Source organism: Chrysochloris asiatica, unplaced genomic scaffold (assembly GCF_000296735.1).
Source record: "Chrysochloris asiatica unplaced genomic scaffold, ChrAsi1.0 scaffold00009, whole genome shotgun sequence".
In the NCBI taxonomy this organism is placed as follows: Eukaryota; Metazoa; Chordata; class Mammalia; order Afrosoricida; family Chrysochloridae; genus Chrysochloris; species Chrysochloris asiatica.
The window spans coordinates 28,659,470-28,686,947 of record NW_006408527.1 but is presented as its reverse complement, the minus strand read 5'-3'; the positions used below and the strand labels follow the sequence as shown (position 1 = coordinate 28,686,947).

The window sequence follows — 27,478 nt, the reverse complement described above, 5'->3', positions numbered from 1 at the left end:
ACTACAAACCACAAGGTCGACAGTTCAAATCCACCTAGCTGCTCTCTGGAAACCCTTTACAGGGTCACTATGAGTTGGGACCAACTGTATGGTACTTAAGAACAATAGCAATAACTTACCACTTAGAAGCACCTTTTACAAATCAATTACATATTGTAGGAAATTTTAATGGCAAAGATTTGGAAGACCAAATACAGAAATGCCCATGTCTATGAGACCCTTATGGCAGAGTTAATGATGGCAACAAGGACCTTGACTACTTGATCAAGTTAGGATTCTTTCAATTACTTGAATGCACTCAAATCAATAATGAACATATACTGGCTCTTCAAATCAAGTACTCTGGTCACTGTATGTTAGAAAAATTGTTTTCTAAAACAAAATAACATTAAAAAAATGATAAGTTCTTCAATAAGAAGTTCAGAATTAAAATCTAAATAATTCACAATGTCATAGCACAACTACTGTCCTTGCAACTTAAGAGGATCTAATAGGTACATCTGTCATGACAGGATCCTAGTTTTGTGTGAGAAGATGTAGAGCAGCAGCATTTAAAAGACTTACAAAGGAAGTAGTGTTCTTCGGGAATAGCCAGGTTTTTATTAGCTCAAGCAGTTGCACAAGATGTTCAGAAAAGAGATTAAGGTACAGAGGAATTGTGCTTGTACTAGACCTTACTGCAGATACATCGGAGTTCGATGTAGTACTACAGGGTAAGCCCTGGATCGCAAAGGTCAGCTTAAACCTCAAAGTTCAAACCCACCAGCTGCTCCTTGAAAATCCTGGACAGGGTCACTATGAGTTGAAACTGACTTAACAGCATTTAACTCCAACAACTGCAAATCTATCAGTTTGAGACTAAGGTGCAATTTATCCGAGCCATGGTATTGCCAATTGCCTCAGATGCCTGTGAAAGTTGGAAGATAAAGAAAGAATACTGGAGAAGAATCGATGCTTTTGAATTATGGTGTTGGAGAAGAATACTAAAAGTACCATGGACTACCTACCAGAAGAATAAACCAATTTGTGTTGGAAGAAGTATAGCCAGAATGCTCCTCAGAAGACAGGATGATGAGACTTCATCTCTTGTACATTAGCTCTCATTTTATCAAGAGTGACTGTCATTGGAGAAGGACATCATGCTTGGAAAAGTGGAGGGTCAACGAAAAAGAGGAAGACTTCCAATGAGTTGGATTGGCACAGTGACAGCAGCAATGGGATCAAGTGTAACAACAGTAGTGAGGATAGTGCAGGGCTGGGCAGTATTTCATTCTGTTGTGTGTAGGGTTGTTATGAGTCAGAGATGACTCGACAGCACCTAATATCAGTAACAACAATAACAACTTACATGGCATAGCCAACTGCATATTTAATGTTCTTAGGATATCTATCGTAGTGCAGTGCTAATGCACTGGACTTGCAAAGTTGGTTTGATCTGCAAGGTTGGTGGTTCAAACTCACAGCCATGCCTTGGGAACCCCATACAGAGTCAGAACCAACTTGACAGCACTTAACAACAACAACAACAACAACAACAACAACAACAACAACATCTTGACATGGTATGTTTTTTTCTGTCGACCGTAATCTCCAAAAATTTTACATAGATATATTTCAGCTGCCTTCAAGTTGATTCTGACTCCTAGTGACCCTATACACAACAGAACAACACCTGCACCATCCTCATAATTGGTGCTACGCTTGAACCCATTGCTCTTACCACTCTGCCAATCTCATTTGGGGTCTCTTTTTATTTTGTTGACCCTTCAATTTACCAAGCATGATGTCCTTTCTCCAGAGGCTGGTCCCTTCTGCTAATTTGTGCTAAGTATGAGAAACAAAGTCTCACCATCGTGGCTACTCAGGAGCATTCTGGTAGTACTTCTTCCAAATCAGATTGTTCAAATACTTTTTCAGTGAGTTCTTTCTGAACCTCCTTAAATAAAATAGTACCTCTAGACCCAACAAATACAACACATACATATATGTACTCTATTCCCTTCCCTTAATTCATTTATTTCATAGTATTTATCACTACCTGATCTTATGTGCATACATATTCACATATGTTTCTGCTTAGTTGTTAGCCCCTCACTTTCAGCCCTGCCTAGAATTGTCTGACATAAAAAAGACTTTGAATATCTTGCATACTACTGTAGCCCCAGGAGTTAGCACAGGGCCTAGCCCCATAGTGGGGAACCCAACAGATATTTGTTGAATACACGAATGACAAAATCATAACCCAATTAAAAATCCTGTCAAATCTCATAACTCTCAGTGGCAAGTACAATGAACTTCAGATAGGTTATTTCATTCTCCTAAGCCAGTTGAAGTTAGTTGAGACTCAGAATTTTGCTGCAATTATGGTCTGAACCAATTTTGATTAATTAAATTCTACATGCCAGTTGACAGATCTCAAAATCTGAAAAATGTGTGTCTTTATTTCAGATTGATCTTCAATTTTCAGAAGCATTTAACATCTTAGTTTTTAGTTTCCCAGTTCCACTTTCTTCCTATCCATAAGTTGAATATTCACAAAGAGAAACTCAATTGTGCTAGAAGAGCTTGTATATTTGAGAGAAATTCTTTTGTTAAAAATGAAATCCTTTATAATTTGATTGAAACTTTTCTGTGTGTGATTCTGTTATTTATTTTTAGTGGCTTGTGCCAAACCTGCAGGGATTAGTATTGGGCATGTGATTAGAATCATTTGTGCAGTAAGACTCTTCATAACTTAAAACAAGGTTGGCCTAGTTCTATGCCTGCTGCTACCCTCTGGCATTATGTTTTAGCCAAATGAGAATTTCAGTTTGTGGCAAAAGTCATTTTAACAGTTAGATCTTTTAGTAGATCTACCCTTTTGACTTTGGATCTCAAAGCAGAGCCACAAAATTTGTTGACATATAACAATGTTTTTTGGTTGTTGTTTTCCTCTTTGACTTCCCTGGCTTATCTTGCATAGTGTGAAGAAGAAAAAGAAATGGAGTGGGGTAAGGCTGTGTGTGGGAAGGTTCTTTCTGGCACAAACGTAAAACCAGCAATATCTTCCAAGTATCACACAACGAGGCAGATGCTAACTAATTGCTAAGATGTTAAAAATCCAACTAACTAAGATTCACTAAAAAGCAGTTAAAATTTATTTAAATTCAATTCGAAGTGTAGATCGAGCCTATTTATTGTTTGACTATAAAATTTCAGATGACTATGTTGCTGTTTTATAGATACAGATTGAACTATTTTTCTCCAAATGCTCTCCTTTATTTCTGTCTATTCCTTTTTCTTTTTCTCTTAAATATAATGGTTCCTAATCAATCCATTAAAAATTTATACAAAATATTCCCAAACTCAAAACCCCAGAAACACTTCTTGGCAAAGTAATTATTAGGTTTGTTTTAATGCCACTGATATGCAACTATGTAAATTTTAGCCATTTTCACCAACTCTTGTGATAGTCAAAGGAGTCCAGGTGTGGCATTGGGCTGCTAACCACAAAGACAGCGTTCAAACCCAACAGCCACTCCACAGAATAAATATGAGACTATCTGTTCCTATAAAGACTTACAGTCTCGGACACTCTAAGAAGCAGTTCTACTCTGACCTGGAGGGTCATTATGAATCAGAAGTGATGCGGCAACAGTGGGTGATGTGGTTTTCTGATCCCTAAAAGGAAGAGGGTTGGAATGAAACATTTAAAATGTGTGACAGACCTCCATTCCTGAAGCTGTATGTTTGTTGCCTCCTCCAATGAGTTAGCCATATGTGGTACAGTGAATTATGACTCATATACCATACACCAAATGATTGGGTTGTTATTTTTAAGTGCCATTGAGTCCGTTCCAACTCAAAGCAACCCTGTATACAATTTCTGAAGCTTTAATCTTCACAGGAGCACAAAACCTCACCTTTCTTCTGCGGAGCAACTGGTAGGCTTGAATCGCGGACCTGGCTGTTCGCAGTCCAATGTTTACCATATGGAGCCACTGTGCTCCCTAATGACAGAGTGAGACCATGACCATAGGGTGAATGGGACTCTAAAGCAGAGATTGGTTCATTTTTCCATCTTGCTAGGTTTAAAAGGAACCATCTCAGAGGCAGAAATAAACAATCCTACGAGCATCAAGAAAGAAGATGCAGAAGTGGCGTGCGAAATCCCTGGGTAGAAAATCAGAGGTGTATAGTTGTCTTTTATGTTATTTTAAAAAGGTATTTGCAATGAAGAAGTGTTGTTGCATTAGGTGCCATTGAGTTGCTTCCCATATATAGTGACACTATGTACCCTGATAGTGTTGTGGATTACGAGCTGGGCTGCTAACCACAAGATCAGTCATTCAAATCTACCAGTTACTGCATGGGAGAAGGAAGAGGCTTTATGCTCCTGTAAAGATTTACAGCCTCAGAAACCCTATACAAAGCCACTATGAGTTGAAACTGACTCAACAGCACACAATCACCAACAACTAGGTACAACAGAGAGAAACACGGCCCAGTCACGCACCATCCTCACAATGTTTTCTGTGTTTTAGTCTATTGTTGCAGACACTGTGCCCATCCATTTTGTTAGCAAACTCCTGTTCACCGATCCTCTACCTAGCATCATGTCCTTCTCCAGGGACTGGTCCCTCCTGAAAACATGTACAAAGTACATGAAATGAAGCCTTGCCATCCTTGTTTCTAAGAAGCATTTTGGCTGTAATTATTCCAAGACAGATTTATTTCTTCTCCTGTCAGTTCATGGTATATTAATATTCTTCATCAATCTCATACTTCAAAGGCATCCATTTTTCTTCAGTCTTCTTTATTCATTGCCCAGTTTTTGCATGCATATGATATAACTGGAAAATCATGACTTAGGTCAGGTACATTTTAGTTCTCCAAGTTTGCTTTTGGACACTTTAAAGTAATCTTTTTCAGATTTGTCCAGTGCAATGCATCATGTGATTTCTTGACTGCTTGTTCCATAAGCATTGATTAGGAATTTAAGTAAAACTGAAATCCTTAACAACTTCAGTAACTTCTCTATTTATCATGATCTTGCTTATTGTTCCAATTGTGAGGATTTATGTTTTCTTTATGTTGAGATGTAATCCAAACTGAAAGCTGTAGTGCTTGATCTTCGAGTCTTCAAGATTTTCATTGAGCAATGTTATGTCATTTGCATATCATAAGTTATTAATGAGTCTTCCTTTAATCCTGATGTTGTATCCTTCTTCACATTGCCCTGCTTGTTGAATTATTTACTAACACGTTGTTGTTGTTACATGTCCTCAAATTGGTTCTGACTCAGAGTAACCCTATATGGGGTTTCTGGGGCTGTAAATATTTATGGGATCAGGAAGCCACATCCTACTCCCAAGGAGCAACTGATAAGTTTGTACTACTGATCTTTGGATAACATACAGATTGAATAGGGATGGTAAAAGGATACTTTTAATTCTTTTCTAATTTAAAATCACATAATAGTCCCTTGTTCTGTTTGAACAATTGCCTTTTGGTCTATGTACAAGTTCCATATGGGCACAATTAAGTATCTTAGGAATCCTAATTTCTTAAGAGCCACGCAGTCTAATATATTTGTTTAGTCAATAAAATAAAAGTCAATGACATTCTCCACCATTCATCTGTTAGTTTCTTATACTATAGTTACTTTCATATTATGATTATACTGGACGCGATGCCATCAATATCTCAAGTATCATAAGGGTCACCCACAATAAACAGATTTCAATGGGGTTTCCAAACTAAGACTGACTAGCAAGAAGGATCTGGAGGGTCACTTCTTTGTAAAATTGGCCAGTGAAATCCTTACGAATAGCAGTGGAACATTTTCTGAAATAGTATCAGGAGGTGAGGCCTTTAGGTTGGAAAGCACTCAAAATATAACTGAGGATGGGCTCTTTTCTCAGAGTCAAACTTAATGACATCAATAGAATAAAGTTTGGGGGATCTTTATTTGTTGATGTGACATGACTCAAAATTAGATGAAGCAACTATAAATATCCATTAGTAATCAGAACGTGGAACATGTAAAATATAAATCTAGAAATTTTGGAAGTTATCAAAAATATAATGGAACACATAACAATCAATATCCTAGACATCAGTGAACTGGAATGGACTGAAATTGGCCATTTCAAATTGGACAATCATATGGTCTATATGATTATCTATTTATTATACCAGGAATAGAAAATTGAAAAGGAATGGTATCACGTTCATTGCCAAAGAGAACATTTCAAGATTTTTTTCTGAAATACAGCACTGTCAGTGATAGGATAATATCCATACACCTAGTGGATACAAATCGGGCTGCAAACCTTAGAGTCAGCGGTTCGAAACTACCAGCTGTTCCATGGGAGAAAGATGAGGCTTTCTGCTCCTGTAAAGATTTACAGCCTCAAAAACCCTGCACAGGGTCTCTATGAGTCAGAACCGACTCCACGGCGCATAACAACAACAAGAAGGAAGTCCAGTTAATAGGACTATTATTTAAATTTACATGCCAACCACTAACACCAAAAATGGAGACATTGATGATTTTTACCAATTCTATAGTCTAAAATGGATCACATACACAATCAAGATGCACAGATAATTACTGGTGATTGGAATGTTAAAATTGGAAACAAAAAAGAATAAGTAGTTGGAAATATGGCATTGGTGATTAAAGGACTCAGGCAGGAGCTTGCATGACAGAATTTTGCTAGACAAACTTATTCAACAACACACAAGGTGACTATATATGCAACCTTACCGGATGGAATATACAAGAATCCAATAGACTATATCTGTGGAATTAGAAACTGGAGAAGTTCAATTGATCAGTCAACGCAAGTCCAGGAACCAACTGTGGAACAGATCATCATTCACTTGCAAATTCAAGTTGAAATTGAAGAAAATTAAAACTAGTCTATAAGAGCCAAAGTATGACCTTGAGTGTAATCCACCTGAATTTAGAGACTACCTCAAAAATATATTTGATGCATTGAACACTAAAGATCAAAGACCAGATGAGTTGTGGAGTGACATCAGGGACATAATACATGAAGAAAGCAAAAGGTCATTAAAAAGACAGGAAAGAAATAAAATTAATGTCAAATGACACTCTGAAACTTGCTCTTGAATGTAAAGTCAACAGAAGATATGATGAAGTAAAAGAACTGAACAGATTTCAAAGTGAGTGAGGCTTGAGGCGACAAACTAAAGTATTGTAACAAAATGTGCAAAGATTTAGAGTGAGAAAACCAAGAAGGAAGAACGTGCTAGGTATTTTTCAAGCTAGAAAAATTGTGGGAAAAAAATTCAAGCCTTGAGCTACAATGCTGAAACATTCCAGAGTCAAAGTTTTTAACAACCTGTGTTGCTGTTGTTAAATGCCTTGAAGACGGTTCTGACTCATACTGGCGCTGTATAGAGTTTCTAAGGAGCAGCTGGTAAGTTTGAATCATTGACCTTGTGGTTCAAACCGACTTTACAATACAGCGCATTAACCCACAGCACCAGACCAGAACTCCAACAACTGATGAGGCATCAAAGAAGATGAAAGGAATACACAGAGTCACTGTACCAAAAAGAATTGATCAATGTTCAACTACTTCAGGAGATAGTATACAATGAAGAGCCAATGTTGTTGAAGGAAGAAGTCTGAACTTCACTGAAGGAATTTTCAAAAATCAAGGCACCAGCAATTAAGATAATACTAATTGAGATCTTTTAATAAATGTAGGCAAGGCTGAGAACTATGAAAGACAGTGGTCTGGCCAAAATGACTGTAAGAGATCCACATTTGTATGCATTCCAAAGAGAAGTGATCTAAGAGAATAAACAAATTGTTTATATCATTAATACCATGTGAAAATAGAATTTTGCTGAAGATAATTCAAAAATGGTTGCAGCAGAACATCAACAGGGACCTGCCATAAATTCAAGCCAGATTCAGAGGAAGGCAAGTAATGAGGGACATCAGTGCTGATATTAAATAGATCTTGAATGAAAACAAAGAATACTGGAAAGATGTTTACCTCTGTTTTATTGATTATGCAAAGGTATTTGACTGTGTGGATCACAAAATATTATGGATAATTTTGTGATGAATGAGAATTCCAAAACATATATTGGGCTCATTCAGAACCTATACATAGACCAAGAGGCAATCATTCCAACAGAATAAAAGGATACTGGGTGGTTTTAAAATTATGAAAGAAGTGCATCAGTGTTATATCCTTTCATCACACTTATTTAATCTGTATGCTGGGCAAATAATCTGAGAAACTGCTTATATGCAGAACACAGTGTCAGGATTGGAGGAAGACACATTAACAACCTTCCATACATAGATGCACAACCTTGATTGCTGAAAGTCATGAGAGTTGAAGTTCTTATTGATGAAAATCAAACACTATAACCTTCCATTTGGCTTACACCTCAACATTAAGGAAACAAAAATCTTCACAATGGGATCAACAAGCTACATCATGATAAATGGAGAAAATACTGAAGTTGGTAAAGGATTTCATTTTACTTAGATCCACAATCAACACCCATGGAAACAGCAAATGATGTATTAATTATATCATTGGGCAAACATGCCTTAAATAAGCAAAGATATCACTATGAGAATTAAAGTGGCCCAAACCATGCTATTTTTAATTGTCTCATATGCATGCAAAAGTTGTACAAGTAAAAAAAAACAAGAATGAAGAACTGATGCCTCTGAATTATGGTACTGGTGAAGAATTATACCATGGATTGACAAAAGAAGGAATAAACTGTCTTGGAAGAAGTATATCCAGAATGCTCTTTAGGAGTGAAGAACATGCCTAACTTTAGGCATGTTATCAGAAGGGACCAGTCACTGGAGAAGGACATCATGGTTGGTAAATTAAAGAGTCAGCCAAAAAGAGGAAGGTCCTCAATGAGATGGAATGACAGGCCTGCTCAAACATAGGAAATAACTTGATGGCTTTTAGCAATAAGAAACATCGCTCTCATATTTTCTGCTTTCATCAAAGATCCATCTGACATAAGCAATGATACCTATTATTCTATTTCCTCTTTTGAATAGGACTAGAATTTCTGGCAGCTCCGTATTGATTTTTGAATTATATAAGCAAAATTTTATTTGCATATAATATTAATGATATTTCTCCATAGTGTCTACATTCTTCTGGGTCACCTTTCTTTGTAATAGGCACATATGTGGATTTTTTCCAGTCAGTTGGCCAGGAAGTTTTCTTCCAAATTTCTTAGCATAGACAAGTGTACTTTCTTAGCATTGTAGAAATATCTCAATTGGTATTCCATCAATTCCTGAAGGCTTAGTTTTTGTTAATCATTGGTTTACATCATTGGTTCTTGATTGAAGTCTATATCCTGGCATGGCTGAATGTCAACCAATTATTTTTTGACACAGTGTCTCTGTGTATTCCTTCCACCTTCGTTTCATGCATTCGGTGTCATTCAATTTTTTGTCTACAGAATCCTTCAATATTGCAACTTGAGGCTTTACATTGTCCTTCATTCTTTCAGTTTGAGAAATGCCTAACATGTTATTCCCTTTTGATTAAGAATTCTGTCATTGAATCTGGGGTAAAAGTAAGACTAAAGACTTACATTCAAATATATTGGTCACTCTGAGTGATGGTTAGTGGAAATTCTTGAGTCTTTTCCTATTAAAGATAGTATAATTTTATTTTATCAGAACAATATTGCCTATACTATGACTATATAAAAATTTATAACAATGTACCTCAAATTCAATAGAACTTCGATTTAATTTTGTATATTTTTATGAAGCAATTTACTTCTTTAATATCCTTCTATGTGTAACCATCTCACTTTATGATTGAAAAGTTTTAACATGCTATTTTGTTCAATGGTTTAATAAATAAAAAACAAATAAAGGTAAATGTAGTCTAATTTTCTACGTAACACCTGGGTTTTACACAGTCCAAAGTGACTAAATTGAGGTAGCTTTCATTGCAGGTCACCCACGGTTAAATGTTCTGGAGTATCATCAAAAGTTTTGGCAAAGAGATTCATTTTTTGGGGATGGGAGGTTAAACAAAGGCCAGAGTCTCAAATTTATCTATTTCTTTGAGTGTTGTTTAACACCCTTGACCTGGCCAAACTCCAACACCATTCATTATATCTTACTTTTCTTGATGCCCTTGAAATTATAATAGGGCCCTATATTTCTTGCCTTAACCTACTTTCAGAATATTGCTTGGAGCAGCCATCCAGCTGTGGTCTTTCACTTAAGAAATAGCTAGATTTATCTAGTGACTAAGAGCATCCCTGCATCTCTTATTTCCCATTCCCACCCCCACCTCCCGCCCCCTGAAGCAGGAAGAAGCTCAGCAAATTTGTTCCAGTAAAAAGATTTGAACAACTCAGACCAACAGATAAGAAAATCCAACTCAGTTAATCCAATTTGTCAAGCATTTCTCCTAGTGCATTCATGAGAAAGAAAGGATAGAAGCGCCCAGCTGAGCACTTAACTTCAACCATAGTCAAATTCTGTCAAGCCCCCAAAGGTAAAATGTTGCAAGAAATTAAAACACTGGGAAGCTTTTCACTAAGATATATTCCAGATCATCTGAAGTCTTTTTTTTTTTTTTCCTTTTAATTCTCACAGTTGGCTCTTGGGTGCTTTGATCCCTCCTGTCTGGGCAGATCATGCCAGGTTATACAAAGTGACCCAGCAGGACTGACAAGGCCCAGGAGCCAGCACGAGTGTGCCCCTGTCTGGTGAATTTCTCCTATTGAACTGTCCTTGTTGGTGGCAATTTTTTAAGCATGCAAATCATGTCACTAAAACAGTAGGGAGAGGAAAGAGATTCCTTAACTGCTCTCCAATTCTCATGAAGAATATATATCCTTTCATGAACACCATATCTCATCTGACAACTGTCTCCATTGGAATCATTACTCCTAGATTCTAAAAGATTGATATTATCTTCATGACTATTTACTTAAGTAGTACTTCTCTTCAGTCCATTTTTGTAAAATATGTCCCTCACTCTGGTTTACTCTCATTATTCTTATTCTTCCCCTTTAAAAGTTTAGCCAGCTCCTGGGTGGTGCAAATGATTAAGTACTTAGCTATTAGCTGACAGGTTGGTGGTTTAGACACACCTAGAAGTGTCTTTGAAGAAAGACCTGGTGATTGGATTCCTAGAGGCACAGCCTTGAAAACCTTATGGTATGCAGTTCTTGGGGTCTGCACACTTAGGTCAGAAGTGACTTGATGACAATGGTTTTGTTATTGTTAAAACAATGTGCATTACAGAAATGAGTGCATTTTTCAGTGATTATAAAGAATACATTGCAATAGAAAAATAAGAAGCAACCACCAGCAGGGTCAATCATAGTGGACAAGTTTTGGCAGATCTTCCAGACTAGAGAAACAGACTAGGAAGACGGAGAAGCAGACTTCTGAAGTGTTAGCTACTGAAAACCTTATAAATGACAGCAAAACATTGTCTGATACAGCGCCGGAAAATGAGCCCCTCAGTTGGTAGGCACTCAAACATAACAATTGTGAGTGTGGTGCAGGATCAGGCACTGTTTCACTCTGTTGTGCATAGGGTCATTATCAGTCAAAACTCATTCCATAGCACCTAGCACATTGTCTTGCTTAGTCCACATTTATTCATATTTCTTAGGCAAGCTTAGATCATCACAAATGTGCCAAGATAATAATCAAATATAGTATTTTACTTTCAGTTGCATGGAATAAATACTTCTTTTCTTTATATCCTGACAGTACTATCATACAAGGATTTTCTCCATGGAGAGTTCACATATCGATTGAATTTGTATATGTTTAACTAAAAGAGCTGGTGTGGTGCTGTGGGTTAATATGCCAGACTTCAAAACCATTTGAACTGCAAGGTCGACAGTTCAAGCTTACCAGCTGCTCTTCGGAAACCCTATACAGGGTCACTATGGGTCAGAATCGACTTGACAGCACTCAACAACAACAACAACTACTAAAAGTGCTTCCTCAATAAACATAATTATTTCTTGTCCTGTGTAATAAATTCTATAGCAACAATGCATAGAATTGATTTAGTCAAACAGAGAACCTATCACAAATGATTAAAAGCACAAAAGGTTATTCTTACAGCCTACTCTTCGTCTGATGGTGGTACAACTCATTGCAGTAGTGATAATGAGCATTGTTCCTGTCCCAAAGTAAGATGGAAACTTCCCAAAGCCACTTAACTAGCAAGAAAAATCTTATAAATCTAAACAATGATTACCAAAGTCAAATGCCTACCAACCATCCAGATAACTGAAATCTAAAAGTGTTTTGAGCTCTTGAAAGTAATGAGCCCAAAGAATTTATGGGCTTTAAGGAGTAAGCATTTTCCTGCATATGTTTGATGGCTTCCAAACAGCCTCTCCTTCTTCAGGCCATAAGGTGTTTGGCTCAATCTATAATTCTCAAAGACATATGTGTGCCTATTACTGTGTTGGGTATTCTTTTGTTAAGCAAAGAGCAGTGAAATTGTAAAGTATTATTAAGTTAGGATAATCAAAACCACTGATCATGGGAAACAAATTTCTAATTCTTCTTAGAGAGAGAGCCATTTTTCATTAAACTCATATACATAGTATCATTTTGGTTTTTTAAAGAAATCAGTGATATAAGAGAATAAAACAAGATATAGCATATTTGGCACACAACATTCACTATATATTATAGTTTAGTTTCTCTGACAGCCCAGGACCAGGTTAAATACCCCTCATAAGTACCCCAATTGTACCATATTTTAGCCTCCTCATTGAATACATCATATTGTATAAAAATGCCTCTTTATTTAAATGAATACTTAGAGGAAGTACATTATGATAATTGGATGTTTGATTTGTGGACCCAGACTTCCCTGGATCTTGGCTGAAAGCAAGAGTATCAGAAAGATAGTTACCTATGCTTTATTGGCTATGCAAAGGCTTTTGATTGTATGGATCATGACAAGCTATAGACAGCATTACAGAGAATGAGTATTCTAGAACTATGTAGTCATGAAAAATCTGTACATAGACCAAGAGGCAGTTGTTCAAACAGAACAACAGAACACTGAATGGTTTAAAATCAAGAAAGGTATGTGCCAGGGTTGTTTTTCTTTCACTATACTTAATTCATCAGTATTCTAAACACATAATCCAAGACGCTGGATTATACAAAGAAGAACATGGCATCAGGAGTGGAGGAAGATTTATTAACAACCTGCGATATGCATATGATACAACCTTGCTTGCTTAAAGCAAAGAGGGCTTAAAATACTTACTGATGAAGATCAAAGGCCACAACCTTTGGTATGGGTTGTACCTCAAAGTAAAAACAAACAAAAAACCATGCAAATCCTCACCAGTGGACCAATAAATAACAGCATAATAAACTAAGAAAAGATTGAAGTTGTCAGGGACTTAATTTTGCTCAGATAAATCATCAACCCTCAGGGAAGAAGTAGTTAAGAAATCAAATAACATATTCCATTGGGCAAATCTTCAGCAAAAGACCTCTTTAAAGTATGCAAGAGCAAAGATGGCAGTATGAGGACTAAGGTGTGCCTGACCCAAGACATGGTATTTTCAATAAACTCATATGCATGTGAAGGCTGGGCAGTGAATAAGTGAAGAATGAAGAATTGATGCATTTGAGTTATTATGTTGGAGGAGACTATTAAAAGTGCCAAGAGAACAAGCAAATTTGTGTCAAAGAACAGCCAGGTACTCCTTGGAAACCAGGATGTCCAGACTTTGTCTCATACTTTGGACATATTATCAGGAAAGACCAGTCCCTGGAGAAGGACATCATGCTTGGTTAAGTGGAGGGTTGGGAAAAAGAGGACAACCCCATCAAGATGGACTGGTACAGTAGCAACAGCAATTGGCTCAAGGCTAGCAATGATTGTGAGGTTGGTGCAGAATGGTGTTTTGATCTGATGTGCACAGGGTCGCTATGAGTTAGTACTGACTCAGTGGCACCTAACAACAACAATACAAGGCAAATTATCTAATTCCTCAAATCCCTCTATTTATTCAAACATACAACATGGGCTATAATGGTAATCTAATTTACATGGGTCTCATGTCTGTAATTCAAGCTAGATTCAGAAGAAGACGTAGAATGAGGGATACCATTGCTGACACTAGATGGATCTTGGCTGAAAGCAGAGAATACCAGAAAGACTATGGAAAGGTATTAAGCTGCACAGATCATAACAAATTATGAATAATGTTGCAAAGAATCGGAATAACAGAACACTTCATTGTGTTTATGTGAAATCTATACATAGAATAAAGATATTCGTTAGAACAGAGCAAAGGGATATTGCATGGTTTAAGATCAGGATAGCTGTGCGTCTGTGTTGTTATCAATTCACCATGCTATTTAATCTGTATGTTTACCAAAACTCTGAGAAGCTGGATTTAAATGAAGAAGAATGCAACATCAGGATTAGAGGAAGCTTCATTAACAACCTGTGATATGCAGATCACACAACCTTGTATGCTAAAGCGAAAAGGATTTGACACATTTACTGATGAAGATCAAACACTACAGCCTACAGTTTGGATTACACCTCAATGTAAAGAAACAAATATCCCCACAACTGGACCAGTAAGTCACATGATAAACAGAGAAATAATTGAAGTTGTCAAGGGTTTCATTTTATTTGAACCCATAATCAACTCCTATGAAAGCAGAAGTTAAGAAATTAAAGACATAATGAACTGTGCAAATATACTGCAAAAGATTTCTTTGAAGAGCAGATGTTACTTTGAAGATTAAGGGTGCCTAACCCAAGCCATGGTGTTTTTAATAGCCTTACATGCATGAAAAAGCTAGATACTGAATAAGGAAGACCAGAGATGAATTGAACTGGTGAAGAATATTGAATATACCATGAATTCCAAGAAACAACTCTGTCTTGGAAGCAGTACAATCAGAATGCTCTTTAGAGATGACGATGGAAAGACTTTGGACATGTTAGGCTCCCTTGAGAAGAACACCATGCTTGGGAAGGTAGATAGCCAGCCAAAAAGAGGAAGATTCTTCAACAACGGGCTCACACATAGCAACGGTTGTGAGGATGGTGCAGAATCAGGCAGTGCTTCATTCTGTTATACGTACGGTTGCTTTGAGGCAGAAACAACTTGACAGTACCTAACAGCAATAACAATTACAGGGTGGTTATAAGAAATAAATGAGTTAATGAATGCAAAATGCTTAGAAGGCCATCTGGTGCCGAGAAAGCCCAAGTTATTTGCCAACAATGTGAGTTCTTCTGAGGGTAGGGGCTGTATGTTTATGATTATATTTCCAATAACTCACACCATGCCAGGTGCAGACTTGATACCCAAGAAAATAATGAGATAAATAAAAGAATGAATTGAGTTTAAAAAAATTCTTTAAATGAAACGTGTCTTTCATTTATTAATGCATGCAAACATTTATTTATTTACTGGAATGAAAAACTAAATCTCAGAAAAATACTGTGTGATTATTTTAAGGTGCTAAGACAGTTTCTGAAGACACTTATGAGTTTAAAGCAACCTGTTTTAAGTACCAACTGAACCTGTTTATCAAATATATCCAGGAGAAGCTTCTAAATGGAAACTATGCCAAAAGCAAACTTGACACTGAAAAAAATCTAATAACAGCTAACTATACATTCATATGCACAAACACAAGCAATTTTTTTCATGAAATTATTACTTAGACAAAAATACCTGCTCTCGTGTAATTTATATCCTAGGGAGGAGAAAGACAATAAAGATACCTATATAAAAATTTATTTGCAGGGTACATTTTTCAGCTCTTTAAACCTTTTAAAGCTTCTTCACATCCTACAGTAACTAGTAAGGTTCTTCTGGCGTGGCGCTGTAGGATAAGCACTGGACTGTTAGGCAGGAAGTCAGTGGTTCAAACCCACCAGCCTCTCCTTGGAAACCCTTTGCAGGGTTACTATGAGTCCGAACTGACTCAGTGGCAATTAACAACAGCAACAATAACCAAAACAAACGAAACAACAGCAACAGAACACAGAAACCAACTAAATGTTGTTGAGTCAATTCCAACTTCTGACAACTCCATATGAGTCCAAATAGGACTGTCCTCCATACAGATTTCAAAGACTGATTTTTCAGAGGTAGATTAGCAGGCCTTTCTCCTGAGGCGCTTCTGGGTTACTTTTCAGTTATCAGGCAAGCATGTTAACCATTTAACCCAGGGGCCCTTTCCTCTCTAACAGGTAGAAAATTGGAAACAGCCCTCAAGAATCTCTTAGGCTAAATATATGGGTGCAGAATTCTGGAGCTCTGTTCCCAGATTATTTAAGAACTTGAATAGACCCAGTTAGAGAATTCTTGGCACTCCTATGCTATTTTTCCACTATCACTTGTTCATCCCCAGCCTCTTTGTACTCACACACATTCCTGGTTTATGGATCAAATGGGTATTTTTTCAGTCAACATGTAAGTTATCTATATAACTATAGAAATTCTTGATGAGCTCAAATTGAATTTGTAGATCTTTAGGAAGGTAAAAAGAGATCATACTAACAGTTATTTTCTCAAGATTTTCTAAGTTTTATGTCTGTATCATCAATCCAAACACAGTGCATCTGAACCCTCTGTCCCTCCATTGTCTTTTACAAATGCCATTATATGATGATGATTAAGCATGCCCAGAGTTGGTCTTTAAGTTCACGGTAAGGGGCTGCTTGTATGTCTCCATTCTTTTTGATTGAACTACTTCTTAAGGAAAGCCCGTAGCTCCCATACCCCACAAACCAACCAACCAACCAACAAAAACACTACTATCAAGTCAATTCCAATTCATAGTGACCCTATAGAGGGTTTCTGAGACTAAATCTTTACAGGAGTCTGTCACCCAAGGAGCAGCTGGTGAATCTGAACCACCGACCTTTCAGTTAGCAGCCCAAAAGCTAACCCACAGGACCACAAATGCCCCTTCTAATGAAGATTTTTAAAGAAATTTTAGAACTCCAAGTTGAAAGAATTGTCTTTTGGTTTGATAGTTAAACAGTGTGTTGAACAGTGTGACCTGGACAAACTCAAGAAGGAGTCCTGGTATGGCGCTGTGGGTTAATGCACCAGACTGCAAAGCTGTTTGAACTGCAAGGTCAGCAATTCAAGCTCACAGTGGTTCCTCCTAAACCCTATACAGGGTCGCTGTGGGTTGGAACTGACTTGACGGAACTTAACAACAACTGCTAAGCTTCATCTCTCATACTTTGGACATATTGTCCGGAGGGAACAGTCACTGGAGAAGGATGTCATGCTGAGTAAAGTGGAGGGTCAGAGAAACAGAGGAAGACCCCTAACGAGTTGGATTGGCCAGGTGGCATCATTGATGGACTCAAGTGTGGCAGCGGTAGTGAGGTTGGCCCAGGATCAGACATTGTTTTGTTCTGCTGTGCATGGGGTCGCTATGAGTCCGTTCCCACTCAATGGCTCCTGACAACAACAACAACCACCACAAAGCTCAGAGTCCTTTGTTTTCTCCTCAGTGTTGGTAGTTTCCTGAGCTTCAGTTTTCTGGGACATTTATTCTCCTTTTTCTGTCCTTACTAAAATGTTCTGTACTTTATGTTTGATTTTACTATCAGTTTAATTGAAGCTATGACTTGTAACACAAGCTACTGTTGTAGGGGAGAAAAGAGACCTCATTTTAAAGATATAAATATTATAGAGATTCTTTATTAAGTCTTCAACAGGAGTACACACAAGACAAAGACAAACATGGATCACATGAGTAGGGAAATCATAGACATCATGACAAGTTTACAAAGTTCTGTCTCAACGTGTGACCTTTAATAAGGCACAGAGAACAAAGGAATCTCCTCCCACAATGATGATTAACAGCAGCAACCATGGGTCACACTCGAATGTCACAACTACAGAAAGCAGGAGGAAACTACTGCAGATAGGAAAGCTTACAGTCTCTGAGGCTCTCAGGGTATGACATCGTAACTAGGCAACTAGTATAGGGTATGCCCACGAATGTTCCTGTGAGGTCCAGGTGAGAAAAGTAGCCCCAAACTCATTTTAAAGTATACTCTGTTTCTAACTCTGGTACTTCAGCGATCAGAGGTACTTAGTGAGTTACTCACTGCCTGGCTGGAGTGATGCACAGGAAAAAGCCTTCGAATTTCATGGTCTACAGCACTACCAAAAACTGCCAACAGAAAGAGACTGCTATTGTTGTTAAGCGCTGTCGAGTCAGCTCAGACTCATAGCGACCTTTTATAGGGTTTCTGAGGAGCAGCTGGTGGGTTTGAGCTGCCAACTTTGTGGTTCGCAGTCCAGTACTTACCCTACAACGCCACACTAGAAAGATACTATGGTGGTGGTGGTGGCTGTGTGCTGTGGAGTCGGAACCCACTCGTAGCGACCCTGTACAGGGTTTCCGAGGCTGTAAATCTTTAAGTGAGCAGAAAGCCTTATCTTTCTCCCACGGAACAGCTGGTAGTTTTGAACTGCTGACCTTAAGGTTCTCAGCCCAATTTGTAACCACTATGCCAATAAATAATTCTAAACAACAGCTACTAAAACTTTAAACCAGCAGAAGATCATCTGAATTTTGTCACAGATTTAAATGTAGATATCATAAGTCCTTTGGGCAAGATTTTGCTTTGTGTTATGTCTTACTTGGCAGGCACGATAAATTTTAAATGACAGTGTTAGTCACCAGCATTTAAAAGTTGGAAGATGTCATATACAAACGTGATGCCTTCTCTTAAAAAGTAATAATGGTTTATAGTAACTAAGTAACTCTATGTCAAACACTACCTGTTAGAATATTTAATCTCCTCAAATCTCTTCTAACATTCTACCATCATTATAATCCAAATTTCATAAATGTGGAGATTAAGACTTGTTTTCAAGAATTGCACAGCTAGCAGATGGCAAAGTCAGACATGAACCCAAACTACCGGCTCCAGACTCTCCCAGATGAAAACAGTCCCATCAAGAGGATTACAATGCACGAAGAACCCGTGTGTGTCAGAGCACAACTATGTTCTAGACAGTTTTCAGAGGCAGATTTTTGGGAAGTTGGTTGCCAGGCCTTTTGTCTAAGGGATCTCTCAGTAGACTCAACCTTCCAGCAGCCATACATATTAACTGCTTGTGTCTTTCAGGGACTTTTCTACTAGTTAGGCCATGCTAATAGGAACTCAAAAAAAAAAAAAAGAACCCAAAGACCTGTTCCCTCTTTGCTAATTGACAGCAATAAACCAGTATCAGCAGCTGGGAATGATAATAGTGCGCCCCCTTGCATGGTTACTTGGTGTTTATAGGTACTTAGGGGTCTTGGTGTGGCATTGTAGATGGGAAATACATCTTCACTGTGTTGTCTAAATTCTCAAGGCACTTATAACCACAAAGGTGATGGTTCATACCCCCTAACTGCTCCTTGGTAACTCTATACAGGGTCATTTTGACTTGACACTGACTCCACCGCACACAACACAGGTACTTAAGTCTATGGCCCTTGCCTTAATCCTACCTTTAAAGCATGTTGTTTTGAGATGGGAAGTGCATCTTCACTGTATTGTCTAAATTCTCAAAGATCAGTCTTTGCTTGAAGTTAATTAACATTGATGAGTCCCACAGGTGTTGACAGCATCCTGGGAAGTCCTTAACTTGACAGTAAAATGGGCAGACCAGAACCAAAATGCAACTCTCTATTCCACATCACACAGAAGCAGTTTTCCTTAAATGATTCCCCAAAGCATCTCACACTTAATTGTTAGCATTTATGGATAATAAGGACATGATTGACCATATTTGCATATTTATATTGCTCATTTACCCTGAGTGCAGTAGTCATTGCATTAGAAAGGTTTGTGGACCACCTGTTCCCTGTCAGTTATCTCTTCTCCCTATTAAAGATTCTTGGATAGAAAAAAAGTAAAAGTAGAACTAATCTCCTTCATTAAAGGTGGAGAGACTTTAAATAAAATGGAACTTGCTCTGCACTTCAGAGGATAAACAGGAACCTTTGAAGGATTTTCTATCTGAGGAGTTTCCAGGGAGGAAAGATGTGATTTACTCAGCTAGTCGGCTAAGCTAATTAATTCAGGTAACTTGTTTCAGAAAAAAAAAAAAAAAGGAATTTCTCTCTGAAATGCCACTATTGCAAACCTTCATTTTTTATTGTTTGTTTTCATTTTCTTATGACAACTTCTAGCTCCTGAAACAGACCTGCTATTTTTAATTAGTTGAATGGGTCGTTCAATTACATATTATCATTAGTTAAAATTGTGTTGCTGAATCCCAAATTGTAATTAAAAACATTTTTTTTTTTTTTTTAAAGAGGATGGATCAGGGATGGCTTTTCCCCAAACCATGATTTTTTTTTTTTTTTTTAATGTGAGTAGATAAATAGGAGATCTGGTGGTTCAATGGTTAAGAAAGAGACTGCTAACTGAAGGTCACAGTTGAAAGGTTCCACTGACACTCCATGGCAGAAGGATATGGCAGTCTGTTTCCCATAACTATTACGGTCCTGGAAAATCTATGGGCCAATTGATTGTTTTTGTTGTGATTAAGTGCCTCTGAGTCAGTTCTGACTCACAGAGACCCTGTATAGGATTTCCAAAGCTTTCAAATCTTTGCAAGAACAGAAAGCCTCATCTTGGCAATGGGTATACAGTTCATAAAGAAATTTCTTAAAATTTCAGTTCTTTTTTTCCCCCCAAAGCTACTACCTCCCTATATAACAAATATTCTTGGTATTCTATCAGAAAAAACTTATGTCTTGATGCAGAATGAGGTTCCTCGGTGGCATAAACTGTACGCACTTAATAATTGTTTATGGTTTGAACCCCTACAGTGGTGTTGCAGAATAAAGGCCTGATGATGTTCTTTTCTAAACATGAGAGCCAAGAAAACCCTATGGAGCAGTTGTAATCTGTCACAGAGGGTTGAGATGGATTGACACAGTGGCGGAAACAATGGTATCAACAATAGCAATGATTATGAGGCTAACACAGGATGTACACAGGGTTTCTATGACTCAGAACTGACTCAATGGCATCCAACATAACCGCAAACAAATTAGTATAGTATCAGAATAAGGATTATTAGATAATTATAAATTATACCATTAGTACTAACACTATGTATACTAATACTATTACTTGCAACATTTGAGTCTCCTAAATTGTAGTGAACAGCAGGGGCAAAAATATCAATCTGTACTTTTTTGGTCTGGCTTCTTTCAATCAACAGTATTATTTGGAGATTCACACAGATTGTTGTATCAGTAGCCCACTACTTTTTATTGCTACATAGCTTTCCATTATAGGGATATAACACAAAGTGTTTATCTGTTTACATGTTGGTAGATATTTAAGCTATTTTTACTTTCTGACTATTAGAAATCAGGCTGTCATGAAAATTTACATACAAGTGTTTGTATGGACATATGAGGTTTTTCTCTACAGTAAACTATCCATACGGTAAATATATACATAATTTTTTTTAAGAAATAGTGAAAGTGGGCAGGGAAAACAAAGATAGACAGTGAAAACTCCTCTGCCAAAACCCAAAAACAAGCAGAGAAAGATCAGTCCACAGAAAAACTGCAGAGCTTTGGATCTTCTTTAAGGTTCTGGGTGCGAGTTTCCCACACCCATTGAGAATAAATCTGCCTGTGGAAGCAAAATACGGTGATTTCTGAATCAATCCAGCCACGGCAGCCGGCAGCCAGAAGTCATCAGACTGGAGGGCAGAGCCACAGCCAAGCAGAGGCAGCGACCTAGCACTAGAATCCGCAGAGCTGCACCTCTGAATCAAGAAGTGTGACCAATTTTTCATCTTTCACTTTTCATTTTTCATGTACTCTCCTCTTCACTCTGATTGTGCCCTCACTGCACAGACCAGATGCCTTCAGGCAGGCATGAGGACACTCTCAAAAGGGTCCAGCATTGCACCCAGTTTTCCAACAGCACAGAGAGGAAACCTGAAGGCTGCTTCTTATGATGTTTTGACCCTGGGAATCAGCCCCAAAGATGACCTAGGCAGGACCCTTTGCACAGAAAAGGCAAGTGGACTGTGTCAGTCACAATTTTATTTTTGTTTTTGATTGGTGGTTTCTGTCTCTGCTTTTATATTTTTTCTGTCCTTGGTCCTTTTGGCCTCACTCTTCTCTCAGGGGTGAGAGCTTTCTCCCCCTACTTTACCCAAGAAGAGACAGCAACTGTGCCCAAGCATACCCTGTAGTACCCCACCATCTGGATAAGAGCCAAAACCATCTGCTAGGCATTACATGTGAAAAGGGAAGCCTATCTCCAGATCATATCCACCAGAAGATGCTCAGCAAGCTTAACAACAAAACAACATACATCCATCTAAGCATTAAAAACTCACATAACTGTTGAAAATGTCCAAGAAAACACAATTAAAGATATCAACACATGTCCAAAAATAGAAAAAAGTAACTGAGACAAATAAGCTGGAGGCAAACACAGACTTTCCAGTAGAAGAGCAGGCTCTGGATCTGCCTGAGAAGGAATTCAGAAGAATAATACAGAAACAAATTCAAACACTCCGAAAAGGGGTGGAGGAAAATAGGGAAGAAGTCAGGAAAGTGCTACAGGAGCAATCAAACAAGATAGATATGGCATTGAAAACAATCCAAAACCTGCAAAAAGAAGTCCAGATGATTAATAATAAAATATCAGAAATGGACAATACATTGAAAGGCCAACGGAGCAGAATGGAAGAGATGGAAGCCAGAACCAGCAAGCTGGAAGACAAATCTCTCAATACTGCTAAGATAGAAGAGCAAGCAGAAAAAAAGGATTAAAAAATCTGAAGAGAGTCTAAGACTCATGCTGGATAACATGAAGAGGAATAACTTAAGAATTATTGGCATTCTGGAATAGGAAGAATCACAGAAGTCCACAGAAGAGATAGTTGAAGAGCTTCTGGAAGAAAAAATTCCTAACATCTTGAAGGACAAGAAGATAAACATTCGAGAAGCTGAAAGAACCCCAGGAAGGATAGACCCCAAAAGAAAATCACCAAGACATATCATAATCAAGCTCTCCAAAATCAAAGATAAGGAGAGAATCCTAAAAGCAGCCAGGGAAAGAGAAGTGTTACCTACAAAGGCAAACAAATCAGATTAAGCTCTGACTTCTCAGCAGAAACCATGCAGGCAAGAAGGCAATGGAGAGACATATATAAAACCCTAAAAAAAACAAAAAAAAACCTACTAACCAAGAATTATCTATCCAGCAAAGCTGTCAATCAAATACAATGGTGCTATCAAAACATTCCAGGATAAACAGAAGCTACGAGGTTTTGTTAAAGCCAATCTAGCACTTCAAAACATCCTAAATAGAGTTATTTGGAATGAAAACTAGCAAGAACAGACAAGAACCAGAGATTGACAGATGTGGCAGAACCAACTGGAACTCAGTCAATGGATAGCAGAGTTCATAATGGAACAAAATTACAGCAATGAATTCAGAGGACCTGTGAGGCAACCAAAGATCAAAATATTAACAATGCCAAAGAAGGTAAAAATATAGGAACAGAGATCCAGGTAGTGAGGAGGTCGAGTAGATGGCAGGATACAATAGACTGTCTTAAACACAGGGAAAACTCAACAGACTATAGGGTAACCCCAAAGAAAATGAATACTTCACAACTTACCATGAAAATGAAGATCCAAGCACAACAAAGAAACATAAAAACAAAGAAACTGACAAGAAATAGCACACAAAACATGAACACAACACAAGAAGGCATGCAGAACAAAGGAACAAACAGCACCACAAAAAATTAACATAATGACAGCATATCTTTTGATAATTACACTGAATGTCAATGGATTAAATGCACCAGTGAAGAGACAAAGAATGGCTGAATGGATAAGAAAACAAGACCTTTCAATATGCTGCCTGCAAGAGACACATACACACAAAGACACAAACAGACTAAAAGTTAAAGGATGGAAAAAAAAATATACCAAGCTAACAGCAATAAAAAACAAGCAGGAGTGGCTATACTAATCTCTGATAAAATAAACTTTAAGGCAAAAGCCACCATAAGAGATAAACAAGGATACTATCTCATGATTAAAGGGTCAATTGAGCAAGATGACATAACCATAATTAATATCTATGATCCCAATGAAAGAGCACCAAGATATATAAAACAAACCCTACTAGAATTGAAGAAAGAAGTAGATAAATCTATAATTATAGTGGAGGATTTTAATACGACACTTTCGAAAAGGGATAGAACAACCAGAAAGAAACTCGACAAAGCTACAGAGAAACTAAACAGCACAATCAACCAACTTGACCTCATAGACAGGTACAGATCATTCAACCCAACAACAGCACAATATACATTCTTTCCCAGTGCACAGGGAATATTTTCCAGAATTGACCATGTGTTAGTTCACAAAGCAAGCCTCCATAAATTTACAAACATCAAAATGCTCCAAAGCATCTTTTCAGACCACAATGCCATAAAATTAGAAATCAACAATAAGAAGACCAAGGAAATAAAGTTTAACACATGGAGACTGAATAACACCCTGCTGAACAGTGACTGAATAATAGAAGAGAGTAAATGTGAGTTCAGAAAGTTCCTAGAAACAAATGAAAACGAAAACAGTACTTACCAAAATCTTTGGAACATGGTGAAAGCGGTACTGAGAGGACAATTTATTACAATAAATGCGTACATTCAAAAAGAAGGAAGAATCAAAATTAACACATTAACACAACACCCCCAGCAACTAGAAACAGACCAACAGAGGAACATACAGTCACCAAGAAAAAAGAAATAATAAAGATCAGAGCAGAAATAAATGAGATATAAAACAGAAAAACTATAGATAGAATCAATAGGACAAGAAGCCGATTCTTTGAAAGGATTAATAAAATTGACAACCCACTGGCAACCTAACAAAATAAAAGAGGGAGAAGACACAATAACATGCATTAGAAACCACATGGACTATGTCACAAGGGAACCAAAGGAATTTAAAAGGATAATAACAGAATACTATGAAAGTTATACTCTAACAACTGAAAACTTAGAAGAGATGGATACATTTTTAGAAAAACATGACCCACCTAAACTCACATAGAGTGAAGTAGAAAGACTTGAAAAAAAACCCATAATTATAGAAGAAATTGATCAGGTCTTTAAAAAACTCCCAACCAAAAAAAGTCCAGGCCCAAGATGGCTTCATGAGTGAATTCTACCAGACATTCAGGGAAGAGCTGTCACCAATTCTACTCAAATTATTCCAGAAGATGGAGGAGGATGGAAAACTTCCTAATTCATTTTATGAAGCAAGCATAACCCTTATACCAAAACCAGGGAATGACATCACTAAGAAGGAAAACTACAGACCAAAACCCTTCATGAACATAGATGCAAAAATTCTCATCAGAATCCTAGCCAACAGAATCCAGTAGCACATCAAAAAAATAATACATCATGACTAAGTGGGATTCATAACAGTGATGCAAGGATGGTTCAACACTAGAAAAAATTAAATGTAATCCACCGTATAAACAAGAAAAATGAAAAAAATCCAGCATCCATTCCTGATAAAAACACTCAACAAAGTAGGAATTGAAGAGAAATTCCTCAACATAATCAAGAGCATATATATAAAAGAAACAGCCTACATTACTCTCTATGGAGAGAAACTGAAAGCCTTCCCTCTGCGAAAGGGAACCACACAAGGATGCCCTTTGTCACCACTCCTATTCAATAACGTGCTGGAAGTCTTATCAAGAGCTATACAGCAAGATAGGGAAATCAAGGGCATCTGAATTGACAAAGAGGAAGTAAAACCTCTCTATATGCAGATGATATGATCCTATATATAGAAAACCACAAAGACTCAGTAAAAAAGCTACTAGACCTCATTGGAGGATTCAGCAAAGTGGCAGGATAAAAGATCAACATCCAAAAATCAGTTGGATTCCTCTATACCAAAAACGACAGTTCTGAAAAGGACATTAGGAAAACAATACCATTTATAATAGACACCCAAAATATGAAATATCTAGGAATAAATGTAACCAGAGAAACAAAGGACCTATACAAAGAAAACTACAAAACACTACTACAAGAAGCCAAAAGAGACCTACAAAAATGGAAGAATATACCATGCTCCTGGATGGGAAGACTTAACATTTTGAAAATGTCAATACTGCCTAAAGCAATTTACACATATAATGCAATCCCAATCCAGATTCTAATGACAGTCTTCAAAGAGATGGAAAAAGTAATTACAAACATTTTATGGAAAGGAAAGAAACCAAGGATAAGCAAAGCACTGCTTAAGAAGAACAGGGTGGGAAGCCTCTCACTCCCTTTTTTCAAAATTTATTACACAGCTACAGTGGTCAAAACAGCCTGATACTGATATGATGAAAGATACATTGATCAATGGAACAGAATTGAGAATCCAGAAATTAACCCATCCACATACAGCCAACTGATTTTCGAAAAATTACCTAAGTTTATTGCCATGGGGAGGAGATGGTCTCCTCAACAGATGGTGCTGGCAGAATTCGAAAGTGATATGCAAAACTCTGAAAAAAGACCTTTACCTCATGTCTTCCTTATACAAAAACCAACTCAGCATGGAATAAAGACCTAAATGTGAATCCCAGAATTACAACGGTCATCAACGAAAAAGGAAGGGAAAATGTGAGAGCTCTAATACAGGGCATGCACAGATTACCAAACATTTTGAAACTTACACAAACAAAAATTGACAAAATAGATCAATGGGACATACTAAAAATTAAAAACTTATGTGCATCAAATGACTTTTTCAAAAGAGTATAAAGGGAGCCCACAGAATGGGAAAAAATATTTTGCAATGACACATCGGACAAGGGACTCATTTCCAAAATATATAAGAAGCTACAACACCTCTACAAGGACAAATAATCCAATTAAAAATTGAGCACAGGACATAAATAGACACTTCACCAAGGAGGAGATCCATGCAGCCAACAAACATATGAAGAAAAGTTCATGATCACTAACCATTAGAGAGATACAAATAAAAACAACAATGAGATATCATCTCACACCAGTAATAATAGCAAAGATCAAAAAATTAGAGGACAATAAGTGTTGGTGAGGATATGGAGAGACTGGAACCCTCCTACATTGTTGATAAGATTGCAAAATGGTCCAACCTCTCTGGAAAACAATATGGTGCTTCCCCAGAAGGTTGGAAACAGAGATATCTTATGACCTAGTAATTCCTCTACTTGGTATTTATTTATCCACATGAAATACTAGCTAAAACGCAAGTAGATATATGCACACCAATGTTCATAGCAGCACTATTTACAATAGCAAAAAGATGGAGACAGCCTAAGTGCCCATCTATGGAAGAATGGATAAACAAACTTTGGTACGTACACACAATGTAATA

The 27,478-nt window shown here is 37.4% G+C and overlaps 1 protein-coding gene across 1 annotated transcript in view; it reads left to right on the top strand.

Annotated features, from left to right (window-relative positions):
- The window catches only part of CRB1 (crumbs family member 1, photoreceptor morphogenesis associated), a 179,951-nt gene that overhangs the window by 53,922 nt on the left and 98,551 nt on the right, over positions 1-27,478 (top strand).